The sequence below is a fragment of the Zonotrichia albicollis genome, chromosome 11, assembly GCF_047830755.1.
Source record: "Zonotrichia albicollis isolate bZonAlb1 chromosome 11, bZonAlb1.hap1, whole genome shotgun sequence".
In the NCBI taxonomy this organism is placed as follows: domain Eukaryota; kingdom Metazoa; phylum Chordata; class Aves; order Passeriformes; family Passerellidae; genus Zonotrichia; species Zonotrichia albicollis.
In genome coordinates, this window is record NC_133829.1 from 22,219,586 (window position 1) to 22,229,619 (window position 10,034).

Consider the following 10,034-nt stretch of genomic DNA (forward strand, 5'->3'; position numbering starts at 1 on the left):
AACCTCAAATACATGTGCAGGGCAGTGCTAGAACATTTAGTGTAGTCGAAGTACAAAGTATCAGCTGCTAGGATGTAACATCAATGTCCCCAATAATGTTACAACATTTTGGCTGCAACTAGGGTATCAGTAAATCCCAGACACTGTCAGTAAGATTCAAATTACTTCGGCAGCACAGGCTATACCAGCTTTTACCCCTATTTTACATATTCTTATCCACGGAGGCTGCAGGTAAGATTTTAAGTTAGACCTTAACTTGTGGTTGCTGTCATAAAACTTAATCTTCTGCATACTTGCTTTCAACAGAAATTTAATTTGTTTATACTGTCTTTGTTTTTCAAAAAGTTCAGTGGGGCACGAGCAAATAAAGCTATACACTTGGAAAGCATCTAGCATTTCAAGAATAACAAAGATGCAGCATTTCATCCATGTTAGGTGTTCAGCTCCAAATCAAACTAATAGTGATATGAAGGAACTTTTGAGAAAGTAAGCTTTTGAGAAAGTAGTATAATTAAACTCAATCACAGTATCAAAAAAATCAAAGAACACTGGTGTGCATCAATTACTAGATATCTCAGCTAACAGTGACTGCCTCTAAAATCTACAGGAGTTTCTAACACTTCAACTGCCACAGAAATTTTAAATTCTATTGTTCCAGACTGAACTGGTGCCCTATTAATACTGTGGGCAACTCTTCTTTGCAAGAAGAGTCCTAATGCCAATTCAGATGAATTATTTCTAAAATGAATGCTAAGTCACTAAAAATCTAAATAGCTGTTTATAAGGCATAAATAACCTATCTTCTAGAAAACAGAGCACTGTGCTGGGAGCTGTGCCAGGGAGAGCCTGAGGCATCAAGGGCGCCTTCTTTGAGAGAATTGTTTCGAGGATGGGAGTCAGGGCTTGTCTGTCCTGCTTGGCACAGCCCAGGCAGGGCTTTCCCAGCCACATTCCACACTCCATTTCCCAGCTGCAGCCGCTGGTGCCTCTGAGTTGTGCTGCCCCAGCCCCAGGGATGCTGTCCTTGTCTGCCCATTCCCCCACGGTCTCTGGGCAGGGATGGCCTCAGTGGGGGCTGCTGACATCCTCAGCACCTTGGAGGCTGCTGCTGAATTTTCCTTCTGCAGAGGCTTGTTCAGCCTTCAGCTCTTCAGTGCAGGAATTCAGTGTCCCAGGGCTCATTAACACTGAGAACACCTTAACAAGCCAAGAGTCTGGGGATAATTTGATTTTAATTTTCAAATCTCTTGTGGTTAATTGGACAGATCTCAGTAGTACATCTAAAGTGAATGCAATATATTTAAAAAGACAGTCACAAAACATTTCTTTAAGTCCTCCTTAGTTTTTTTTCCCTGTTACTTCATTGATATGTGCAATCTCCAATTGACACTGAATTTAAGTAGGGCTCCAGAGGCTTGTTCAGCATTCAGCTCTTCAGTGCAGGAATTCAGTGCCCCCAGGGCTCATTAACATTCAGAACAGCTTAACAAGCCAAGCCTCTGGGGATAATTTGACTTCAGTTTCTAAATCTTGTGTGGTTAATAAGAGAGATTTCAGAAGTGCATTCAACTGAATATGATCTATTTTAAAAGACAGTGAGAAAAGATTTTTTAGGTCCTGTTTAGGTTTTTCTTGTTTCCTCTGTAAACAGCAATCTCTAATTGACACTGAATCCAGATACCTCCTCATGCAGTTGGAATAAATATGAAAATCAAGACCCTTCATGGCTGACAATCCATAGAGACTCTGTCCCTACCCCCACCCCACCATTTCCCCCATCCAAGCCCTGGCACTCAGAGCAGCCTTGTGCAAATCTGAGCTCCCTCCAGCCCAGGCTGCACCTGCAGCTTTCAGCTCCCTGGCTCCAACTCCCACCTGCTTTCCTTGGAGAAGGAGCTGCCCGAGACACAGAGGTATGTTCATTTATTGTCAGCCAACAAAGCCAAGGGAAGGCTCAGCACCATCAAAGGCAAAAGTCACTCCTCTGCTGGATATTAAATCCACTTTCCACAGCAGACAGTCTCAGAGCAATGGAAAACACCTTCTGTGACCAGCACAGGTCCCAAGGTCCCCCCAAACCCTCCCTGCCCCGATTCTGCCCAGATTTGCTCTTTGCACACACGAGTCACACGCTGAAGTCAGGAGCTCCCTCCATGCCCAGGGGGAGGAAAAGAGAGAAATGGCATGAAGAGCTCTCCTGCGCAGAGCCAAGGTCCAAGTGCAGCCCCTGCAGTGGGAGCCGCAACTCATCAGGTTTGTGTCCTTTGGGGCCAGGGGCTGGTGACACTCAGAGGCACAGAAAGGTTTCTTGCCAACAAACACAAGTTGGACATTTGAACAGTTTAATAACCATCACAGCTCTCTGTGATGTCCCTGCAGCCTCGGACATGTCCCCCATCCCCAAGGGATTTCTGTACAGCAACAGTTTTAAACAAGGCATAAGGTAATTCTGTGATAGATAAAAACACAATTAAGATGATATTTATTATATATTTATTTGAACTTCAGAAATACTGGGCAATTTCTTCCAGCTCAAAGCATGAAGCCAATCTGTTGAGAGACACTTGACTGACCAGAGAGCATCTAGAGGATGAAATCAGAGAGCAGTAGAAGTACATAGATCCACCTGCTGTAAAGGAAGAGATGTCCTTAGACATGTCCATTTCAACAGAAGAGCTGAAAACACCTGAAGGAAAAGGGAGACGAAGTAATAAACAGAATATTGGTGACACCCGTAGAAGGGAAGATCAGTATTTTTCCTCCTGCCATCAGTACACCTCGAGGAAATTCCTGTTCCTGGTGGGAAAACTCTGCCAATTCTTAAAAGTACTCAAATGACCCAGATAATAAAGATTTGTTTGTATGTCATGAAATCAGAGTCTTTCATTAGCAAATTTGCAGATGATACTAAGCTGGGAGCATGTGTCGATCTGTTAGAGGGACGGAGGGCTTTGCAGAGGGACTTGGAATGCTTGGATGGATGGGCAGAATCTAATGGGATGAAATTCAATGAGTCCAAGTGCCAAGTCCTGCACTTTGGCCACAATAACCCCCTGCAACATTATAGGCTGGGGCTGGTGTGGCTGGACAGTGCTCAGGTGGGAAGGGACCTGGGGTTGCTGGTTGACTGTCAGCTGAACATGAGCCAGCAGTGTGCCCAGGTGGCCAGGAAGGCCAAAGGCATCCTGGCCAGCATCAGGAATAGTGTGGCCAGCAGAAACGGGAGGTCATTCTTCCCCTGTACATGGCACTGGTGAGGCCACAGCTTGAGTATTGCGTCCAGTTCTGGGCCCCTCAGTTTAGGACAGACATTGAGATGCTTGAACGTGTCCAAAGGAGAGCAATGAGGCTGGTGAGGGACGTTGAGATGCTTGAGTGTGTCCAAAGGAGAGCAACAAGGCTGGTGAGGGGCTTGGAGCACAAGCTGTATGAAGAACGACTGAGGGAGCTGGGGTTGTTCAGCCTGGAGAAAAGGAGACTCAGAGGTGACCTTATCACCCTCTTCAACTTCCTGAAGGATGACTCTGGTGAGCTGGTGGTCGATCTCTTTCTCTAGGCAAGAACAGACAGAACAAGAGGACACAGTCTCAAGCTGCACCAAGGGAGATATAGGCTAGAATTAGGGAGGAAGTTTTTCACAGAAAGAGTGGTCAAATACTGGAATCATCTACTCAGGGAGGTGATGGAGTCACCATCCCTCGATGTGTTTAAGGGAAGACTGGATGTGGCACTTGGTGCCATGATCTAGTTGAGGTGTTAGAACATGGGTTGAACTCGATGATCTTAAAGGTCTCTTCCAACCTAGAAATTCTGTGATTCTGTGAAACTAACAGGTATTAACACCTGTGCCACTTTCCAGGCAGACATCTGTTGTGTGCCCGTGAACAGGTTGTGCTACTTGTGCCCTGAGGTGCCCAGCTGGGATTGGATCTCTTCGAGAGCACCTGAGGGAGAGCAGAGCACCTTTAGAGCTGCAGGTCCCTGACAACACTGCTGGGCTCCTGTCCCATCAACATCTGCTCTGCTCCAGTCTGAAACAGGGCCCAGCATGGTGCTGGGATCATCAGAGAGCTGAGGTGTGTGCGGGAATTCAATGCCCTCCCCATTCCACAGCAGCCCTGCATTTCCCTCCTGCAGTCCTGGTCTCCAGCCCAGCCATGGAGGCTCTTTGGGCTCTGGACTCCTCCTGCAGCCCCCAAGGGCAGCTGAGCTCTGCCTTTGGCACAGTCAGGCCTGGCCAGCGCAGGCCATGCTCAGCAATTGCTTGTGTGTGCCTGGCCTTGCTGTCAGCCCCGGCAGTGGCTGCATGGCCCCTTTGTGGCCCTGTGCTGGCCCAGCCATGGTGGCCCAGCCCCTGAGCAGGCCCAGCCCAGGCCAGGAGCATTGCGGCTGGGAACGGCCCCTGTGCCGTGGTGCCCACAGCAGCCTTGGGGCTCTGTGCTCCATGGCCTCCCTGCTGGGCAGCCTCTGCCAGCTCCTGCAGAGCCTGTGGCACCTGTGGGGCTGCACAGACAGCCCTGCCCCAGGCTCTGCCCGCCTCTGGGCCAGTAGAGAGGCAGCCAGGGCTGGCCATGGCTGGGAACAGGCCCTGAGCCCCTCAGGAGGATGGAGCTGGGCCACAGCCAAACTCAGCCCAGGCCAAAGCTGGCCTCAGCAGCCAGGGCTGCCAAGGGCTGGGCACAGAGGCTGGCACTGACAAATGTCCTGGGCCCCCTCCCTGCTCTGTCCATGCCTCCAAGGTCACAGAGCAGCCTCCTCTCTGGGCCACTTGCCTGTTTGCAATGCCTTGCACAGGCGCTGGCCCTGCCCCACAAGGCCTGGCCTGACTCCTGCCCCTGCACGCTCAGCCAGGCTGAGATGGACACTGATGGTTTCTGGCCCAGGCTCTCTGAGCCCAGCCCAGCTCCCTGCAAGCTCTGCCAGCTGCCCTGAGCTCTGGGCAGCACCAAGGGCCTCTCCCCAGCCCAGCCCAGCCGGCTCTGGCCCCACAGCTCTGCTCAGGCCAAGCTGCTCTTGGCACTGCCCCAGAGCCTCAGGCCCTGGCAAGGGCACAGCAGCAGCTGCAGCTGCCACAGGACTCAGCCCCAGCCATGGGGGAAGGTGCTTGGCCAAGGCCAAAGGAGGCTCCCTGGCTGCCCTGCTCCCCTCAGGCTGAGGTGCTGAGAGCTCTGCAGCCCTTGCTGCCATCCCATCTGCCCAGGGCAGCACAAGAGCCCCGGCCATGGGGCCCTCAAGAGCTGCTCCTGCTCCAGGCCCAGGGCCCATGCCAAAGCTGGGTCAGTCACAAAGCTGTGCCCATTTCTGTTCATCGCTGCCCTGATGGGGATGGATTCTCAGCCACTTGGAGGTTGCTGATGAATTTTACTCCTCCAGAGGCCTCTTCTTTCTGGAGCTCTTCAGTTCAGAAATTCACTGACAAAGGCTCATAAACATTTGTTCAAAATGCCCAAACAAGAAAAGCCCCTGAGAATAATTTAAGTTCTAAATTCTTTTGTGCTTAATTAGACAAATTTCCGAAGTGTATGCAAAGTGAATATACTGTATTGAAAACATTTAGGAGAAAATTGTTTTATCTTGTTAAGGTCTCTTTTCCTCTTTATAGATTGGTATCAGCAATGTCCAGTTTATACTGACCCCAAGCACCTTCTAATGCTGTCAGAATAGATATGAAAATACACACCTTTTATTGCTATCAATAACACTTTCTCCCTTCCTCTTTCCCACTGTTACAAAAGAATTTCTACATTCTAATTCAATAAACAACCAAGTTGAATTTAGCAGCAATTTTAATTGAGCAGCAATGCTCAATGTATTTATGTATTTATGTAAAATACACTCAATGTATTTATGTAAAATACTACAATCAAATAAAGTCAAACAGATACAAAAAAATTTCTCAGTGGTTCTGATAAAGCATAAGCAAAACTGATCAATCAGGATATGGGGAGGGTTTCTCTCACTCTCCTGTACAAAAAGCACAGGAATCCAAACACATATTTATATACTGTATGCTAATACAGATTCATCAATATTTTCCCATAAATCTCTTCCTGTTTTTGATTCTTGAAATCTATGTCACTGTACTGCACAGTTCATGCTTTCACTGTTGCTAAGGGGTCTTTTGGCTCTTTGGTGGTCAATCCAATGGAGGCTTCTCCTCATCGTCACTATTCTTTGAAGAACCCCACATGTTGCACATGTGCCCCAAGTCGTGGGTTATAGAAGCCAGCATTATATTCCAAAAGAAAGCCTTTTTATTTCATAGGCACCTGAAATAATTTCAATTCTGTTTATTTCAAGGTTGATTCTCTAATTATCCCAAGGCCTACTCCGTTTTGGGATGTTACTTATTACAATCTACATCCTGGATCCTATAATCTCATGAACATCTGAAAACATCTGTTTTGTGACACTAATTACATATTCTTTTCCTCTATTACTTTTTTCTAAAATATCGATATAGTTACAGTTGTTAGCATGAATCATATTCATTTATCACACAACCATTTCCCTCATTTGATCCCTGGCAGTCAGAGCAGCTGAGGAATGGAGTCACATCCAGGTGTGTCCCCAGGGCTCAGGATTTTGGGCAGGTCAGTTCAATCTCTTTCTTGCTGATCTGGATGAGGCCATCGAGGGCACCCTCAGTCAGTTCCCAGGTGAGCCCAAGCTGGGTGGCAGTGTGGCTGTGCTGGGGGGGCAGGAAGCTCTGCAGAGGGATCTGGACAGGCTGGAGCCATGGGCCAGGACAATGGGATGAGGTTCACCAAGGCCAAGGGCTGGGACCTGCCCTGGGCTCACAACCACCCCAAATCCCTGGCTGTGCCTGGCCCCTGATCCCCACAGCCTGTCCTGTTTCATTCATCCCTGCACTGTCAGGGACTTTCTGGGACAAGGGAGCTCTGCTCTGGGGATGGAGGGAGGTGCAGGTGCCACCACTGGAGTGGGAACCACAACTCATCAGGTTTGTGTCCTTTGGGGGTCAGGAACTGGTGAGACTCAGAGGCACAGAAAGTTTCTCTTCATGGCCAACAGACCATGGTTAAAAAGGACACAATTTAATAACAATCATGCTCTTCCCTGAGCTATGTGCAACGTCCCAGAAGTATCTGGTGAGGGCAGCATCCACAGGTGATTTCCATACTAAAATTAATGTCAGACAAATGTGCTTCTGTGATAGATATAAACACAATTAAGTTCTTGTATCAGGATGCTCGTCCTGAAGTAGGGGCAAAAGATCTCCAACAGTTCCTGATTTGCAAAGCTGTCAGTGGTGGGTGGAAAAGGGCGGTCAGGTTCTTTTGGTGCTGAAGAAATGCTGAAACCAGCCTGACTCATTTCAACTCCTCCTGTCCTGGCTGATCTCCCCTCTTTCCCCTTCCACCCATTGGCTTTTGTCTCCCACCATGCCCCTGGTGAAGAGCCTGGCTCTGTGTTCTCCATCCCCTCCTCGCTGGCACTGCCAGGCTGGGATGAGGAGCCCCTCAGCCTTCCCTGCTCCAGGCTGGACCAGCCCAGCTCCCTCAGCCTCTGCTCACAGCCCAAGGGCTCCAGCTCCACCTTGGAGGCCCTTCCCAGACCCTGCTCCAGCTGCCAGACACCTTTCCTGCCCTGGGCAACCCAACCCAGGCCACAGTGACCTGGGTAATCCCAGTCCTTGCTGTCCTGGTCACACAGCCCTGGCCCCTTGTCCCCTGTCAGGCTCTGGGGTGGATCCTGTGGAACATCCTTTGGTGGAGGCTGTGGCTCCAGGTGGGCCGGGGGGATCCCAGGGGACCCTGCTGGGCATGAACAGCATTGGACTTGTTGGGAGAAACTGTGAGGGGAAGCTGGGGCGAAGTGACCAACCCAGTGACCTGAGACAGCCCTGCTGGGATGTCACACAGCCCCTCTGTAATGTCACAGCCTGCTGTGTGATGTCACAACCTGCTCTGTGATGTCACAGCCCATTTTCTAATGTCACAGATCTGCTCTCTGATGCCACAATCCCCTCTGTGATGTCACATTGCCATCCTGTAATGTCACAGCAAAATCTGTGATGTCACGGGAAAATCTGTGATGTCATAGTCTGATCTTTGATGTCGGAGGTCTGTCCTGTGATGTCACAGTCTGCTCTGTGAGGTCATAGCATATTCTCCAATGTCACACAGATGGTCTCTGATGTCACTACCAACTCTGTGACATCACAGTATGCTCTATGATGTCAGACTTGGAACTGTGATGTCACAGCTGACTCTGTGATGTCACAGAGGCAGTCTATGATGCCATAGCTGCTTGATGACCTCACACAACCCACTCTGTGATGTCATAGTCTGCTCTGTGATTTCATAATCTTCTCTGTGATATCAGACTGCTGCCCTGTGATGTCATAGCTGGCTTTGTGATGTCACAGAGGCTGTTAGTGTGTCATAGCTGCTCAATGACCTCACATAATGCACTCAGTGGCACTCAATGACCTCACTCTGGCACTCTGTGATGTCATAACCCACTCTGTGACCTCTTGTTACCAGATGATAAATTGTTTCCACCAGCTGAGCTGACACCTGGAGCTTGTTGTTCACAACCGCAGGCCTATGGAAACCACACAATGCCCATTGTGTGAGAAGGGGAACTGGAAAATTACCAGCCTCAGTGTCCTGCCAGCTCAGCCAGTCCCATGGGAACATCAGGGTCCACGAGCACCAGGGAGCATCAGAGAGACCCCCAGAACAGAAGAACGCATGCAAATGGGGAAAGGAAATGTGTTAGTGATTTTGGGGAAATTATTATCATATGTGTGTTTAGTCCAGGACAATCAATGAATATGTGTGCAAAATAGAGAATATAAACAGAAACTCTCCTGTACTCAGCATGCATGGCTTTGGGAGGTGCTATCCCCTGTGCATCCAGCTGAATAAAGAATGCTGCTTCTTAATGCTACACTGGAGTTAAGGACTTTTCTGTTTTACTGAATTTTTGGTAACACTCCCACTGCCAAGGAAAGCTCTGTCTGCTGCTGTTCACACACAGAGAAGGGCTGGTGGCAGATGTGAGGTTTGGAGGCTGCCTGGGGCACAGTGACCATGAGATAATCAAGTTTTCAATGTTCTGGGAAAGAAGGAGGGGCAGCAACAAAACTTCTGCGCTGGAATTAGGAAGGGCAGACTTTGGCCTATTTAGGATGCTGATTTGGGGAATACCAAATCAGGTACTGATTTTTTTAAGGGATCCCTTAAAAAGGAAGGAGTCTAGGAAGGTGTCGTGGGGTGACAGCCTTTATCCCAATATCGTGTGTTATGTCTGGCAGCTGTGCTCCCCCCCCCCCCCCCCCGGCTGTCTGGCTGTGGCGGGATGGGGAAGAGAGAGGGGGGGGGTGTGGATGTGTGACCAGGCACTTTGGCTTTTGGCTTTTGCTGCTTGGCTTGGCTAGTCGCTTGCTTGCTTGCTTGCTTGCTTTCTGCTTTTGCGCTGTTTTTTTTTCTTTGCTTTTGTTCTCTCTTTCTTAACCTCCCCTGAAGGTACTGGACTGGCTCTGGACCTGACCTGAGAGCTCCAGGACACCCGAAGCCTGCGACAGAAGCTCGGTGCCCTCCACAACACAGTCTGGTCCCTTTTCTTGTGTTGGGGAGTGTTCTTTTGTTACTTGTAAATAAATAGGTTTTGTTTTCCACTTTGCTCCTCCGAGGAATTCCTTCCCGAACCCGGTGTTGGGGGAGGGGTGGTTGGAGGTTCGTTTTGTTTTGGGGGGCTCCCTTTTGGAGATTTCCCCTAATTTGTCCTAAACCAGGACAGATGGATGAACACATTTCCAGAAAGTAATCTTAACGGGGAAGGAGCAGCCAGTCCCAGCATGCCAAAACATGAGCTAATGAGGAAAATGACTGTCCTGGCTGCCCATGCAGCTTTTGTGGGAACTAGAAGAATAAAGGACTGGCAACACAGGAAGTGTTTAAGGATATTGTTAGGCTATGCAGAAAGAAAATTAGAGAGGTGAAAACTTTAATAGAACTTAACTGGCTGCTTCTGTAAAAGAAAAAAAGTGTTTTTATAAAAAA